Source organism: Pseudorca crassidens, chromosome 13 (assembly GCF_039906515.1).
Source record: "Pseudorca crassidens isolate mPseCra1 chromosome 13, mPseCra1.hap1, whole genome shotgun sequence".
NCBI lineage: Eukaryota > Metazoa > Chordata > Mammalia > Artiodactyla > Delphinidae > Pseudorca > Pseudorca crassidens.
The window spans coordinates 39,212,547-39,228,198 of record NC_090308.1 but is presented as its reverse complement, the minus strand read 5'-3'; the positions used below and the strand labels follow the sequence as shown (position 1 = coordinate 39,228,198).

General features: G+C 39.0%; 1 long non-coding RNA gene and 1 pseudogene across 1 annotated transcript; one reads left to right on the top strand and one right to left on the bottom strand.

Moving 5' to 3' along the window:
* Window positions 1-1,498: 1,498 nt before the first annotated feature.
* On the top strand, window positions 1,499-2,619 carry LOC137204878 (TNF receptor-associated factor 1 pseudogene; annotated as a pseudogene).
* A 1,556-nt stretch (window positions 2,620-4,175) lies between these two features.
* Window positions 4,176-7,888, bottom strand: LOC137204984 (uncharacterized). The gene is made up of 3 exons (XR_010933939.1): window positions 7,710-7,888; window positions 6,666-6,724; window positions 4,176-4,399 (listed from the first exon to the last, which is right to left on the bottom strand). It is a non-coding gene; the product is annotated as an uncharacterized lncRNA (long non-coding RNA).
* Between the last annotated feature and the right edge of the window lie 7,764 nt (window positions 7,889-15,652).

Below are 15,652 nucleotides of genomic sequence, written 5' to 3'. Positions count from 1 at the left end.
ACTCTAAAAAAAACTATATAATTTGCTTACTTATTATGATTATTGTTTATTACTTAACTTCTCCTCGTAGAAGATAAGCTTAAATAGGGCAGGGGGTTTTACCTGTTTGCTTCACTGCTGTATCCCAAGCACCTGGGAAAGGTGCACCTACTGACACACAGTAGGGATTTAATAAATATTTGTTAACTTAAATAAAACTATCTATTGGTTTTAGAGGGTTTTGAGGGTTAAACAACATGCTCTGGACCTTACATCAATACAGTACTTGGCCAGTAGGGCTACAAAGAATGACAGCTATGAGCAAATATGTAGGATAAGAAAATTCTTCTGTCTTCAGTCTTCCCTTTCCCAATCCCTTTCACTCAATATGGTCTTTAATTTTTCTTTCTTAAGACCCTAATAACCAGAAAATCCATTGAAAGAGCCCAGCAAATTTAATCTTCAAAGCATTTGTATAGAGTAGATCTGTAAATTTGTTGATTATTTGATAACTTATGTCATGTTCCAAAAGATTTCCATTTTGAAAGATGAAAGTAATCTTTAGTCAAAGGAATACATCTCAGATTGGATTTGGGGCCTTCAGTGAACTGAATGAAAAAGGTATTCTAGGGATAGGGAAATTTTTATGACACATCTAAATCATATTACATAGTGGGGCGGTTGTTTCATTAAAGGTTAAGGATAGGGAAATTTTTATGATACATCTAAATCATATTACATAGTGGGGCGGTTGTTTCATCAAAGGTTAAGGGTGACCTATAATATATTAAAAAATCTTTAAAGAAAATTAGTCCAAAAAAAGCCCATGATTATAAATACTTCATTTGTCGGAAAATAGTTTTTTTTGTTTGTTTGTTTGTTTGTTTTTTCGGTACGCGGGCCTCTCACTGCTGTGGCCTCACCCGCTGCGGAGCACAGGCTCCGGACGCGCAGGCTCAGCAGCCATGGCTCACGGGCCCAGCCGCTCCGCTGCATGTGGGATCCTCCCGGACCGGGGCACGAACCCATGTCCCCTGCATCGGCAGGCGGACTCTCAACCACTGCGCCACCAGGGAAGCCCCGGAAAATAGTTTGATGAAATTCAGTCCACTTTGATTAAGCGGGTTGATGGTTTGACATCTTTCCTTACAATACAGAACAAATTCAGTTTCATTTTTTCAAAAGTAAGACAATATATTTGGAAGTAACTGATCAATTTTCAAAGAATTTCTCCCCTGTGAATAATTATATTCACTGTCTTCACTGGCTCTAATAATTATCTTCACTGGCTCTAATTCATTTTACTTAACTTTACAGTATATAAATAAAGATTTTAAACGCAGCTTAAAATGATGGATACAAAAGATAAGCATTGTATATGCCCATTGAGATCACTATATTATTGATTCATTATTGAACATTCCTTGAGTTCTATTATATTATAAGTAGTGTATTAGAGAAGTAATATACAGCCCCGGGCCTCAGGTAGACATAGAGAAAATTAAGATAAAATGTAAAGATGCCACCAAGGGTCCTTGTGCCACCGGAAGCTCCCGCGGGGCTGCTGGGAGGCGGCGGCAGCGCCAAGATGGGGTAACCGAGACCTGCCGTGCGAAAGTGACTTTTACCTAAGATACTCTGGGCAGAACTAATATGCATGGGACTTGCATTTTTGGACCTGACCAGAACCCTGGGGATTTCCACTGGGGCGGTGAACACCAACACCGAGAATCCTAGGCTGCTCCGAGGTTGCAGGGAACATAGACAAGTGTCTATGTGCCGTCTGTCTCTCCGAGAACGTGAGGAATGGCGAGGATCGGATCTGTCTCAAATGCAAAGGGGGCGACTCCCCATCCAAGAGGCCAGGAAGCCTTCTGTCTCAGAAGCAGGATCAGCCCGAGGTGGCCGAGGCTGGAGTGGGTGCCCCTTTGCCGGAGTTGGCTGCTCATTCAAGGGGAGCCCAAAGTTCATGCAGGAGCGTGAGGTCACCGCCCAGGCCACACACCTGAACCTCCTGTTGGGGCTCGTGAAACCTAGCTGGGCTCTGGCCTGGGCTCTGGGCTCGTGGCCCTGGAGCGGAATCTGTCAGACCTGCAGCTGCAGGGGCCTGTGGAGGCGGCTGGGGACCTAGAGGTGGACTGCTACCGGGTTCCCTGCTTCCAGAGCCAGGAGGAGCTGGCCCTGCAGCACTTCACGAAGGAGAAGCTCCTGACTGAGCTGGAGGGGAAGCTGTGCATGTTTGAGAACATTGTCACCGTCCTCAACAAGGAGGTGGAGGCCTCCCACCTGGCCCTGGCTGCCTCCGTCCACCAGAGCCGGCTGGACCGTGACTACATCCTGAGCTTGGAACGGAGGGTGGTGGAGCTGCAGCAGACACTGGCCCAGAAAGATCAGACCCTGGGCAAGCTGGGGCAGAGCTCCCGCCTCACGGAAGAGGCCTCCTACAATGGCACCTTCCTACGGAAGGTCACCAGTGCCACCAGGCAGCGCCATGAGTCAGCCTGAGTCAGGACCGCCAGCCTCTTCTCCCTGGCTGTCTACACTGCCAAGTACCGCCCCAGAGTGAAACCAGTGTGGCCAGCAGCTGCCCACTCTTCTTTCCCCTCAACAAGCTGCAGTCACCCAAGCATGCCTACGTGAAGGACGACACCACGTTCCTCAAGTGCATCGTGGAGACAAATGCTTAGGGCAGGAGGGGCCGAGCAAGCTGCATGTGGGTCCCGAGGGAGCCCCCTCTCAGATGGGGGTTCAGCAAGATGACTGAGGTCTTGCCCTTGGTGCCCAAGATCCCAAGGCACAGTGATGGGCCAGGGCTGGCATGGTGTGAGCCGAGCGGACAGATTGACAGTGGCTAGCCATCTGCTTAGTGTGGCAGGACCTTGGACTGGACCTGCAAAGGCACAGGGTCCCTAAGCCGGTGGTGCAGGACTGACCCCCCTGCACTGACCATGCAGCACTGGAGTCCTGAGAGCCACCCCGGCCCTGAATGTTGAGATGGGCTCTGGCCAAGATGGGGAGGGTGTGGGGAAAGAAGCTCTAGGGATGGGAAGACCTCTGCAGGCCGCCATGGAGAGTGAGCTTGCTCTCGTCCTGCTTGCGATCAGAACCAGGACCAGGGGGTGGAAGTGACAGGGTGCCAGTGCGAATTCAATCTGTCCCAGCCTGGACCGAGTTCCCCAGCCCTGGAGGTGAACAAGCAAAGCCAGGGGGCTATGCAGGGCTCAGAATAGCGTGAACAATATATGCACCATTTTCATTCAAAAATATGCACATATATTTTATATTTATTTCATATAATATATATCCCTATACTTGTTTCATAAATACACTTCGTATTTATACTGAGAATATTTCGAAAAAGACATACAGGAAACTGGGAACCTTAGTGTTGTCAGGGTAGGGAATAAATTGTTGAGGGTCAGGATGGGGTGAGACGTTTCACTTATATCTTTATGTTTTGAATTTTGACAGTATGAATCACAAAACAAAGTATGAAAAGAGTTCTACTTCCAACAGTTTATAAACTACTCATTCTAATTTAGCTTCTTAATTTAATTTAATTTATTAATTTTTTAAAAAATAAATTATTTATTTATGGCTGCCTTGGGTCTTCATTGCTGCACGCAGGCTTTCTCTAGTTGCAGATAGCGGGGGCTACTCTTCGTTGCAGTGCGCAGGCTTCTCATTGCGATGGCTTCTCTTGTTGTGGAGCACAGGATCTAGGTGCGAGGGCTTCAGTAGTTGTGGCACAAGGGCTTAGTTGCCCTGCGGCATGTGGGATCTTCCCAGACCAGGGCTCGAACCCGTGTCTCTTGCATTGGCAGGAGGATTCTTAACCACTGTGCCACCAGGGAAGTCCCTATTTTATTTTATTTTATTTATGTAAGTTTTTTGGCCATCCCGTGTAGCATGCGGGATCTTATTTCCCCAACCAGAGATCGAACCTGCACCTCCTGCAGTGGAAGCGCAGAGTCCTAACCAATGGACTGCAAGGGGAGTCCAGGCTTCTTTATTTTAAAGAAGAAGAAAACAAGACCCAGACAGTGGTGACAGAAGGTTACTCAGCTTTCTGCAGACAGGACCAGAGCTAGAGTCTAGATTTCTTGCCTCCGAGTTCAGGGCAAAGTCTATAATAGCAGACAGAAAACCAAACATGTAACTGAATATTATGAAGAAATCCATTAAGGAAACAAAACCAAAATTGACAGTATATTTTAATTTCATGTTATGCTTTTATGGTCTGATACAAAATATTCCAAAAGTGTTGCCATCTCTCATCTACTGAAGGTGATAGTTATTTCTTCATCTTATGGCATGGTCTTGAGTAGATTTCTTCAACAGTGGTGACAGAAATTGAGCCTTCTTTATCTCTCACAGGTTTTCCTTTGTGATCAAGATCTTACGTTTGTGAGATAACTCCCTAAGGTCAGAAAAAATTATCTGTATGTGAGGAAAAGAGATTTCTTCTGTGCCATGCTGAGAGACACCATTTCCTTTAAGACTTGGATCCAAACTCTCTTCTTCAAACACATTAGCTTTGTTTGTTTTTCCTGAATTATTTTCTCTCTTGATTGTGCCTTAATTCTATGTCACTTCAAGTCTCAAAGCTAAAATTTATGCAATGTGCCCTTCTTTTCAATTAAATTGTACAAACACTTAATGAAGCTCCAACCATGCTCCAGGTACCATGTTAGGGACTTAGGATTAAAAAAGGTGAATAATACAAAGCTTCTGGCTTCACACACCTCAGTTTAATCAGGGATACAAATATATCCATTTAAAAATTATTAATTAAGGGTTTACTATATGCCAGTCATTATTTGAGCTGTTGGAGATACAGCAGTGAAGAAAACATACAGAACTTCTCCTGCTCAATATTCTGTAATAACCTAATTGGGAAAAGAATAGATACATATATATGTATAACTGAATCACTTTGCTGTACACCTGAAACTAACACAACATTGTTAATCAACTATACTCCGATATAAAATAAAAAGTTAAAAAAATACACAAATCCTAACTACTAAAAATCAAGGAAATTTTATAATGGATTAGATATTAGCCAATATGAGGGGATTATTATTAATTTTCTAGGTGTGATAATTACTATGGTTATATAAAATACTTTATCTTAAGATATGTTTGCTGACATATTTAGAAGAGAAGTGTCAGGATGTATACAACTTGCTATCACATAATTCAGGAATATTTTCAAATTGATCCTATTAAAATCTTTCAAGAGTTCTCCTTTGTGATCAAGTGGTATATTTGTGAGATAATTGCCTATAATTAGAGGGTACTATCTGTATTTATTTTATAAAAATTTTAAGTACTTATTTGCATCTTTTTCCAGATAGGTAAAGCAAATAATTAAAGTATGTTAACAATCATCAACTCTAAGTGATGAGTAGAAGAGGGTTCATTGTATAATTCTTTAGACTTTTTTTTGTATAAGAGGTACAAACTACTATGTATAAAATAAATAAGCTACAAGGATATAGTGTACAGCACAGGGAATTTTAAACCACCATGCTGTACACCTGAAACTAATATAATATTATAAATCAACTATACCTCAATTTAAAAAAAAACAATTTTTTTGTTTGATATTTTTCTTTTATTAGAGAGTTGGAAAAATATCTGTGCAATGGAGCATACACACTAGAGGGTGGAAACAGGCATAAAGAAATAAATAAGTAAAATACATAATATGTTAGATGATGATAAATACTGTGGGGAATCATAAGACAGGAAGGGAGATGAGGGATATAGTTTTAACACAAATAATTTATAAATCTATGTACTTGAATAATATTTAAAGTCTTATGGGCACAATGACTAAGGAGTGACTTCTTTTCTGTGTGGTGGACAGGAAAGATATTGAGTAAAAATTACTGGAGCAAGATCTTAAAGGATAAGTGGAAATTTTGCTAAAAGAACAAGAAGGGTAGGGGCTAACCCCCAAGAGGGTATTCCAGGACAGATTAATAGTGAGAATGAATGATTCCCAAGCTCTGCTAAAAAGATTTTGGTTCAGGAGTCCTGCAATTTGCATGTTATAAAGCTCCACAGATAATTCTAATGTGCTCCAAAAACTGAGATACTGTAGCAGAAACAGGTATAGTTTGTGGGAAAAGAGAAAACGGGGAAGTGGTTGGAAGTACAAACTGTTGCTAAGTAAGAGGCTTTATAACAAGATAAAGATTTTGAAATTTGTCCTGCAGGCACATGGGAGCCATAAAAGGCTTTTAATCGTGGGAGTTACATGAGTGATCATATCTGAATTTTAGAAAAATAACTCAGATGCTGTGTTTAGGTAAGAGGAAGAAGGGAGATACCAGAGGCAGGGAGACCAGCTACGCTACCCCAGTAATCTAAATGCAAGTTGATGAAATCTGCCATAGGTCCCTGGACCTCGAAATAAGAAGGGAGGGAGACTAGATAGATCTTAGTCATGTGATATGAGTGAGAAGGACTCCAGATTTCCTGGTTTTGTGAGCCACTAACAAACTTAAGGCAAGTAGAAGAAACAGGTTGGCATGTGTAGAGAGGATACATCAACTTGCATCTCTTCAAGAGCTTGGGGGACACAAACATGGATTTATTCAGAAGGCAAAGGGAAACACAACCCTGAAGGTTGAATAAATTTGGGGTACAAGAAATAAAGATTTTGGACACATTACCTTATGTGTGGTATGTTGGAGCCCTGGGTCTTAGACTTGCTGGGAAAAGTTACTGATACCTGTGGAAGATACAGAGCAAAAGAGAAGAAAATGTGAGCTGCATTTAAGAAATCGTCAGAGGAAGAAGAGGCAATGAAAACTACTCATTCTTTTATGCCAAAGAGTTTAGAAATTCTTCCAAGACAGAGCAGTGTCTTTTACTTCCTTTGTACCCAATTTCCAAGGCATTCGTGCAGCACATACAACAGGTATTTAATAATTGCTTTCTGCATTGATGACCTACTGGTATGTGTAAGAATGTGCTTTTTGCCTATTAGTAATATTTCTGAAGTCTAGATGAAGGCCTTAGAGCCTAGTATCAAATGCCAACATTATGATTAATGAATCAAAGAAAACAAAGCATATTAAAACTGAGCTTCCTGAGCTGTTTTTTTAGCCCAAAAAACAGTTAGTTAGTTGTTTATAACTCAACTTAAATCTAGTTAACTAAAAAAAAAAAGAGTTCAGACATAGACTACTCACATGAATTTTCCAAGTGGTTTAAGAATTATGTGTAGATCAACTCTACTTCAATAAAAAATAGATTAAAAATTATACGTTAACATTTCTATAGATATTTTATTCTTTTTTGTCTAACATTTTGGGTTCTTTTTCTCACAGTAAAACATTAGTCCTAATAAATTTTAAACATTTAAAAATGTATATGATATCATTTATATTGCTCTTGCCAACTATTAACGACACTTCAAAAGTCATACCATGAACTATTTAATACCTTTCTAAGAAAAAGATAGTCTTCTGACTACAGTGACTCTTGCAGCTACTTGTAGCTTATTTTAACAGTTAGGCTAATTGAATGAAAGGCAACACTCAAATTGTAAGTTGTATGAGCATTGTCTCATCAGATCATATAGTAAACCAGAATAAACAAAAGACCAAAATTCTGCATGAATTATTAAGTGAAAAGAAGAAAACTAAAATCAATTATAAGAAAACTAAAATCATAACAAATCAATCAATTATTATAGGATTAGCAATGCTTACTCATATGTCAGCTGGATGACCTTCAAACCACGAAGACGTGCAGATGTGTTGAAAGAGATAAGGAAGAAAAGCATAATATTTATTGGACCTGGTGGCATGTTATAGGATTCAGGCTCATAATTTCCTAAATGACTCAGTGGCATTGCACAATTGATGTTTTGAAAAAATCAGTTACTTAAAGTAACTCCAAAGAACTAAATGGTGCTTTACTGACCTACATTATTAAAATCCTTCTCCAGTTTACCAAAACACACTCTAGAATGGTGTTTACCCGCTGGATCGGCTAATCTCTATTTCATTAAAAATATCTTAAGATCCCTTACCACACACATCGATCTATTTAATTTGCTTTATAAGTCTAAATAACTGTAGGAGTCAGAGCCATTACCCCTTCAGTATTCCCTTTGTTATTTTGAGCTTCTTCAAAAGATGTTTTACTCATGTGCTGAATATAAACTTCAGCAGAATAATTATTCTTTATTCAGGAAGAGGCAGAAAGTATGGGGAACTTAAAATAAAATTAGAGCAATGGCAAAAACTTCAACCCAGAAAAATGCATTTCTTTTCAATTTACAGCATAAAAACAATCCTGAAAAAATAAATACCATGGCTTACACAAGTTTCCATCACTAAAAGTTGTTCTTCAGTAGAAAACCAAACCACAAGTATGTGTAAGAAGTGATAGGGGACAGGGCTCTGATATTTATTTGTTTGATCAAATTCATTCGTTCTTGTTCACTGCTATATAAATAATTTCATCAGGAACTAGAAAAAAGGGCAGTTAGTAACTTTATGCGCACGATTGGAAGGTTAATGTTTTTCAATTCCAAGAATTTAGCACTAGGTAAATCTTTGTTGTAGCTGATAATTAATAATTTACAATAAAAAGCATAAATTGTATTCTGGCATAAGTTTTGCTTTCCTGGGGTATACGTATACTGACTAGCATCATGTCTGTTCACTCACTTATCTTAGCTATGTTAATAAAATTATGAAGTTGTAACTTGAAGCAAGTGTTTAGTTTGCTAACATTCCTTTAGGAAATATACTATGTTTAGACAGACTTGTAAAACAATCAGCTTCCGGACCAAACATCTGATAAACTGTAAAGCAGGAATAGGTACTTTAATTTTAGACAGAGTAATGATGACTTATTTCCTCTCATTGCAGGTTGGTGGCTTCTTTTATCTAGGACCAGTGTTGAGCGGGAAGGCATTGCAACCAGGCTTTGTTCAGACTAGGGGAATATGTTCCGTAACACTTCTAATAGGAGTTGTGTCACAGCCTCACTTAGTGTCCGGACTTATGAAGCCCAAAAACTTTTTTCTATAATAATTAGGTTGTAATTTACTGAAGGAGTTAATTGCTTTTTTTGTATGCCAAAAGCATGCTTTGGGAATAACCGATCCTAACATTTAAGTCAGTGTAGGGAATCTGAGAAAGTCTGTGCCTCTGTAAGCTAGCGTTTGGAAATATTTCTGAAATTTGTATTAGAAAAACATTTTCAAAGAGATATTCATCTCCTTTTCTCTTGTTCTCCCCCTAAATGAACAGAGGGATTTCTGCAATTTGGCTTGAAGAAAATGAAGAACAATAAAATTAGATCATTGCCCTTTTTTTTTTTCATTTTCTTCAAATCTCCACCAAAGGCTCTTAAATGACATAAATGTTAATTTATGACAAAACAGCTATTGTGTTTGTTCACTTCTAACAGCCAAAATGATTGTGTGAAAACTCTAGTCTCTATTGTTCCTTTATTGGGAAAGTCTTTGAAAAACAAAAAGATTTTGATGAACTTCAAAAAGGTGTGATGGCCAATTGTTTGAACTCCTGTGAGAGAATTCTCCCACTTATTCATAGAACACAGTGTGGTAATGTTGGAAACTCAAATCTACACAGGATGTTAGTGCCTGCACACGTGTCTGCCGCTGTGATGTGGCAAGTACAATACCTCCAGGTTTATAAGGAGATCAGCTGTAAACAGGATGCTCAGTAACAGCTACGGACACAGTGCCTCTCTCCTTGGAGAGAGAAGAGGTTTGAAGGTTATTAATGGAAACATTCTACCGGAGTAAATATGAAAAACACATTCAAATCCTCTTCCAAAGAACTTTTATTTATTCTTTATTATGTCCCAAATACAAAATCCTATTTTAAGCTATAGATGTTAATAAAAGTATAGAATATTCCTCAAATATTCCAACCACAGTACATATATACGTTCTTTTTTTTTAAAGAAGCACTTCATTTTATAATATATAAAAAATAAAGCACAAAGAGAGATTTGATCTGGTTATTTCTGAGTTCTCTTCAGATCAAAGATAATAAGAGTTTGTAATTCTATGCAGTATATAGAAATGGCTTTTTGATTGACTTAAAAGTAAATTTTTCTGTACGTTAATTTTACAGGAGTTAAACTATATCATTATGTTAAGGTATAGAACTTATTTAGTAGGGTTTATATTGCTGTAAATATTGAGCTTATAACTGTTGGCCTTGCTATCACTTTTGGAAAGATACAAGCTAAGCAACATATTAATAATTGTCTTTGGTTGGGGCTAGCTGCTCGGGAAAGCCAATGGAAGACCTTTTAGGCAGTACATTTATTTTCTATGAGCTGTCTCTATGATATCCTTATTAATAATCAATAATCAGTTGTGGTCAGTTTCAGTTCTTTTATTTTTAAAATTTTTTAAAAATAAATTTATTTATTTATTTTTGGTTGCATTGGGTCTTCATTGTATTGCGTGGGCTTCTCATAGTGGTGGCTTCTCTTGTTGAGGAGCACGGGCTCTAGGGGCACGGGCTTCAGTAGTTGTGGCTCTCGGACTCTAGAGCACAGGCTCAATAGTTGTGGCACACGGGCTTAGTTGCTCTGCGGCTTGTGGGATCTTCCCGGACCAGGGCTTGAACCTGTGTCCCGTGCATTGGCAGGTGATTCTTAACCACTGTGCCACCAGGGAAGTCCCAATTTCAGTTCTTTTAAAGGGCAGAATCAGTGTGATGAATCAAAAGACGGTAGAAAGGAATCCAACTTTCCAAAGAAGTGCTTTGTCATATCCAATTCCCCAAATCATTATTACTATTTTTAGGCTTTCTCTTTCCCTTCTCCACATTTTTCCCTCAGCCTTGCCACCTTACACACACCCACCGCTCCTTGCCTCCTTGCAGTGAAACTGAAGTCAGAAAGAACCCAAAACTTCACCCCAGCCCATTTTTACCTCTATTTTTGATTGCTTCTCCCTCCTGTCCTCTTGACCCATCTTCTTTCTGCTCTCAGTTCTTGCTTCATGCATTAGCTTCTCATTCAAATGCATCTCACTTGAGATGACTCTGCAGTGAGGGGTTCATTTTTTTTTCCAGCTTTATTGAGGCATAATTGACAAATAAAATTTCATATATTTAAGTTGCATAAGATGATTTGATATACATGTACATTGTAAAATGATTACCATAATCAAGTTAATTAACGCATCCATTATCTTAGTTATCACTTTTTGTCTGTGTGTGTGGTGAGAACACTTAAGATCTACTCTGTTAGCAACTTTCAAGTATACAATACGGCATTATAAACTGTAGTTCCCTTGCTGAACATTAGCTCCTCAGAACGTATTCCTCTTATAACTGAAAGTTTGTACTTTATTTATCTATCTATTTATTTATTTATTGAAGTATAGTTGATTTACAACATTGTGTTAGTTTTAGGTGTACGGCTAAGTGATTCAGTTTTATATATATATATATATATATATATATATATATATATATATATATATATATATATTCTTTCTCAGATTCTTTTGCTTATAAGTTTAAAAAAAATTTTATCTATTTTTTTATACAGCAGGTCCTTATAAGTTATCCATTTTATACATATTAATGTATACATGTCAATCCCAATTGCCCAGTTCATCCCACCCCCAACTCCCGCCACTTTCCCCCCTTGGTGTCCTTAACGTTTGTTCTCTACATCTGTGTCTCTATTTCTGCCCTGAAAACCGGTTCATCTTTCCCATTTTTCTAGGTTCCACATATATGTGTTAATATAGGGTATTTGTTTTTCTCTTTCTGACTTACTTCACTCTGTATGACAGTCTCTAGATCCATCCACGTCTCTACAAATGACTCAGTTTCGTTCCTTTTTCTGGCTGAGTAATATTCCATTGTATATATGTACCACATCTTCTTTATCCATTCGTCTGTTGATGGGCATTTAGGTTGCTTCTATGTCCTGGCTATTGTAAATAGTGCTGCAATGAATATTGGGGTGCATGTGTCTTTTTAAATTATGGTTTTCTCTGGGTATATGCCCAGTAGTGGGATTGCTGGGTCATATGGTAATTCTATTTTTAGTTTTTTAAGAAACCTCCATACTGTTCTCCATAGTGGCTGTACCAATTTACATTCCCACCAACAGTGCAACAGGGTTCCCTTTACCCTACACTCTCTACAGCACCCTCTTAGAACTGCTTTTGCTGCATCCCATAGGCTTTGGATCATTGTGTTTTCATTGTCACTTGTCTCTAAGTGTTTTTTGATTTCCTCTTTCATTTCTTCAGTGATCTCTTGGTTATTTAGTAACATAGTGTTTAGCCTCTGTGTGTTTTTTATGCTTTTCCCCCTGTAACTGACTTCTAATCTCATAGTGTTGTTGTCAGAAAAGATGCTCGATATGATTTCAGTTTTCTTAAATTTACTGAGGCTTGATTTGTGATCCATGATGTGATCTATCCTGGAGAATGTTCCATGTGCACTTGAGAAGAAAGTGTAATCTACTGTGTTTGGATGGAATGTCCTATAAATATCAATTAAATCTCTCTGGTCTACTGTGTCATTTAAAGCTTCTGTTCCCTTATTAATTTTCTGTTTGGATAATCTGTCCATTGGTGTAAGTGAGGTTTAAAGTCCCCCACTATTATTGTGTTACTGTCAGTTTCTTCTTTTATAGCTGTTAGTCATTGCCTTATGTATTGTGCTCCTATGTTGGGTGCATATATATTTATAATTGTTATATCTTCTTCCTTTATTGGTCCCTTGATCATTATGTAGTGTCCTTCCTTGTCTCTTGTAACATTCTTTATTTCAAGACTATTTTATCTGATATGAGTATTGCTACTCCAGCTTTCTTTTGGTTTCCATTTGCATGGAATATCTTTTTCCATCCGCTTACTTTCAGTCTGTATGTGTCCCTAGGTCTGAAGTAGGTCTCTTGTAGACAGCATATATATGGGTCTTCTTTTTGTATCCATTCAACAAGCCTGTGTCTTTTGGTTGGAGCGTTTAATCCATTCATGTTTAAGGTAATTATCGATATGTATGTTCCTATGACCACTTTCTTACTTGTTTTGCATTTGTTTTTGTAGGTCCTTTCTTCTCCTGTGTTTCCCACTTAGAGAAGTTCCTTTAGCATTTGTTGTAGAGCTGGTTAGGTGGTGCTGAATTCTCTTGGCTTGTGCTTGTCAGTAAACCTTTTGATTTCTCCATTGAATCTGAATGAGATCCTTGCAGGATAGAGTAACATTGGTTGTAGGTTCTTCCCTTTCATCACTTTAAGTGTATCATGCCACTCCCTTCTGGCTTTTAGAGCTTCTGCTGAGAAATCAGCTGTTAACCTTATGGGAGTTCCCTTGTATGTTATTTGTCATTTTTCCCTTGCTGATTTCAGTAATTTTTCTTTGTCTTTAATTTTTACCAGTATGATTACTATGTGTCTCGGCATGTTTCTCCTTGGGTTTATCCTGTATGGTACTCTCTGTGCTTCCTGGACTTGGGTGGCTATTTCTTTGCCCATGTTAGGGAAGTTTTTGATATAATCTCTCAAATGTTTTCTCTGATCCTTTCTCTCTCTGTTCTTCTTCTGGGACCCCTATAATTCAAATGTTGTTGCATTTAATATTGTCCCAGAGGTCTCTTAGGCTGTCTTCTTTTCTTTTCATTCTTTTTTCTTCATTCTGTTCCACAGCAGTGAATTCCACCTTTCTGTCTATCTTTCAGGTCACTTATCCGTTCTTCTGCCTCAGTTATTCTGCTATTGATTCTGTCTAGTGTTTTTTTCATTTCAGTTATTTTATTTTTCATCTCTGTTTTTTTGTTCATTAATTCTTCTAGGTGTTTGTTAAACATTTCTTGCATCTTCTCGATCTTTGCCTCCATTCTTTTTCCGAGGTCCTGGATCATCTTCACTATCATTATTCTGAATTCTTTTTCTGGGAGGTTGCAAATCTCCATTTCATTTAATTTTTTTTCTGGGGTTATATCTTGTTTTGTTCATCTGGTACATAGCCCTCTGCCTTTATCTTGTCTATCTTTCTTTGAATGTTGTTTTATGTCCACAGGTTGCAGGATTGTCATTTTTCTTGCTTTTGCTGTCTGCCCTCTGGTGGATGAGGCTATCTAAGAGGCTTGTGCAAGTTTCCTGGTGGGAGGGACTGGTGGTGGGTAAAGCTGGCTGTTGCTCTGGTGGGCAGAGCTCAGGAAAACTTTAATCCACTTGTCTGCTAATGGGTGGAGCTGGGTTCCCTCCCTGTTGGTTGTTTGGCCTGAGGTGACCCAACACCAGAGCCTACTGCGCTCTTTGGTGGACTCTGGGAGGGGTCACGCCTAGGAGTACTTCCCAGAACTTCTGCTGCCAGTATCCTTGTCCTCACTGTGAGACCCAGCCACCCCCACCTCTGCAGGAGACCCTCCAACTAGCAGCTAGGTCTGATTCAGTCTCCTACAGGGTCACTGCTCCTTCCCCTGGGTCCTAATGCTCACACTACTTTGTGTGTACCCTACAGGATTATAGTCTCTTTTCCCCCCAGTCCTGTCAAAGTCCTGCAATCTAATCCTTTTAGCTTTCAAAGTCTGATTATCTAGGAATTCCTCCTCCTGTTGCTGGACCCCCAGGTTTGGAAGCCTGATGTGGGACTTAGAACCTTCACTCCTTTGGTTGGACTTCTGTGGTATAAGTGTTCTCCAGTTTGTGAGTCACTCACCTAGCAGTTATGGGATTTGATTTTATTGTGATTGCGCCCCTTCTACTGTCTCATTGTGGCTTCTCCTTTGTCTTTGGATGTGGGGTATCTTTTTTGGTGAGTTCCAATGTCTTCCTGTCAATGATTGTTCAGCAGTTAGCTGTGAATCTGGTGCTCTCGCAAGAGGGAGTGAGAGCACGTCCTTCTACTCTGCCATCTTCTTCCTTATAATTTATTACAAAATATTGAGTAGAGTTCTCTGTGCTATATGGTAGGTCCTTGTTGGTTATCTATTTTATATGAAAGTTTGTACTCTTTTGACCAATTCTTTCCATTTCCCCCATCCCCCAGACCCTGGCAACCACCATTCTACTCTCTGTTTCTAGGAATTTGACTTTTTTAGATTTCACATATAAGTGAGATCATACAGTATTTGTCTTTCTCTGTCTGGCTTATTTCACTTGGCATAATGGCGTTCTTGGGTAGGCGGTCAGCTACTCCTCTTGGATTATGCATGCTTGATTAGAGATGAGCAGAACCTGGCTCATAACCTAAGTGTCCTATGTAGAATATCACATTGTATATGTGGAAGTGTTTTAAAGTCAATTATAAACATCAAAGCAACTCCATAGCAACTCTAATCTCAGGTATTTGTCTTCATTTCTGAACCTTAACCCCAATTCCAGGCTCATATGCAAATGATTACAATGAAAACTTAACCTGCCCAAACTGAACTCATATTTACTCCTTCTCCAATCCCCAAATGTTCCTTATTCATGTTTCCCACTCCTTTGTAGTAGTGCATGATCAGTGACCCCCTTTTCCAGACTCTTACACACCTATAATCACTCAACAAATCCTGTCAGAGTTGAAGCCAAATTCTTCAAATCCCAACTCTATCATTTACTAGCTATGTGACCTTGTGGAAGTATCTTAACCTCTCTGAACCTCAATTCCCTCCTCTTTAAAATAATAACATCTGCTTCA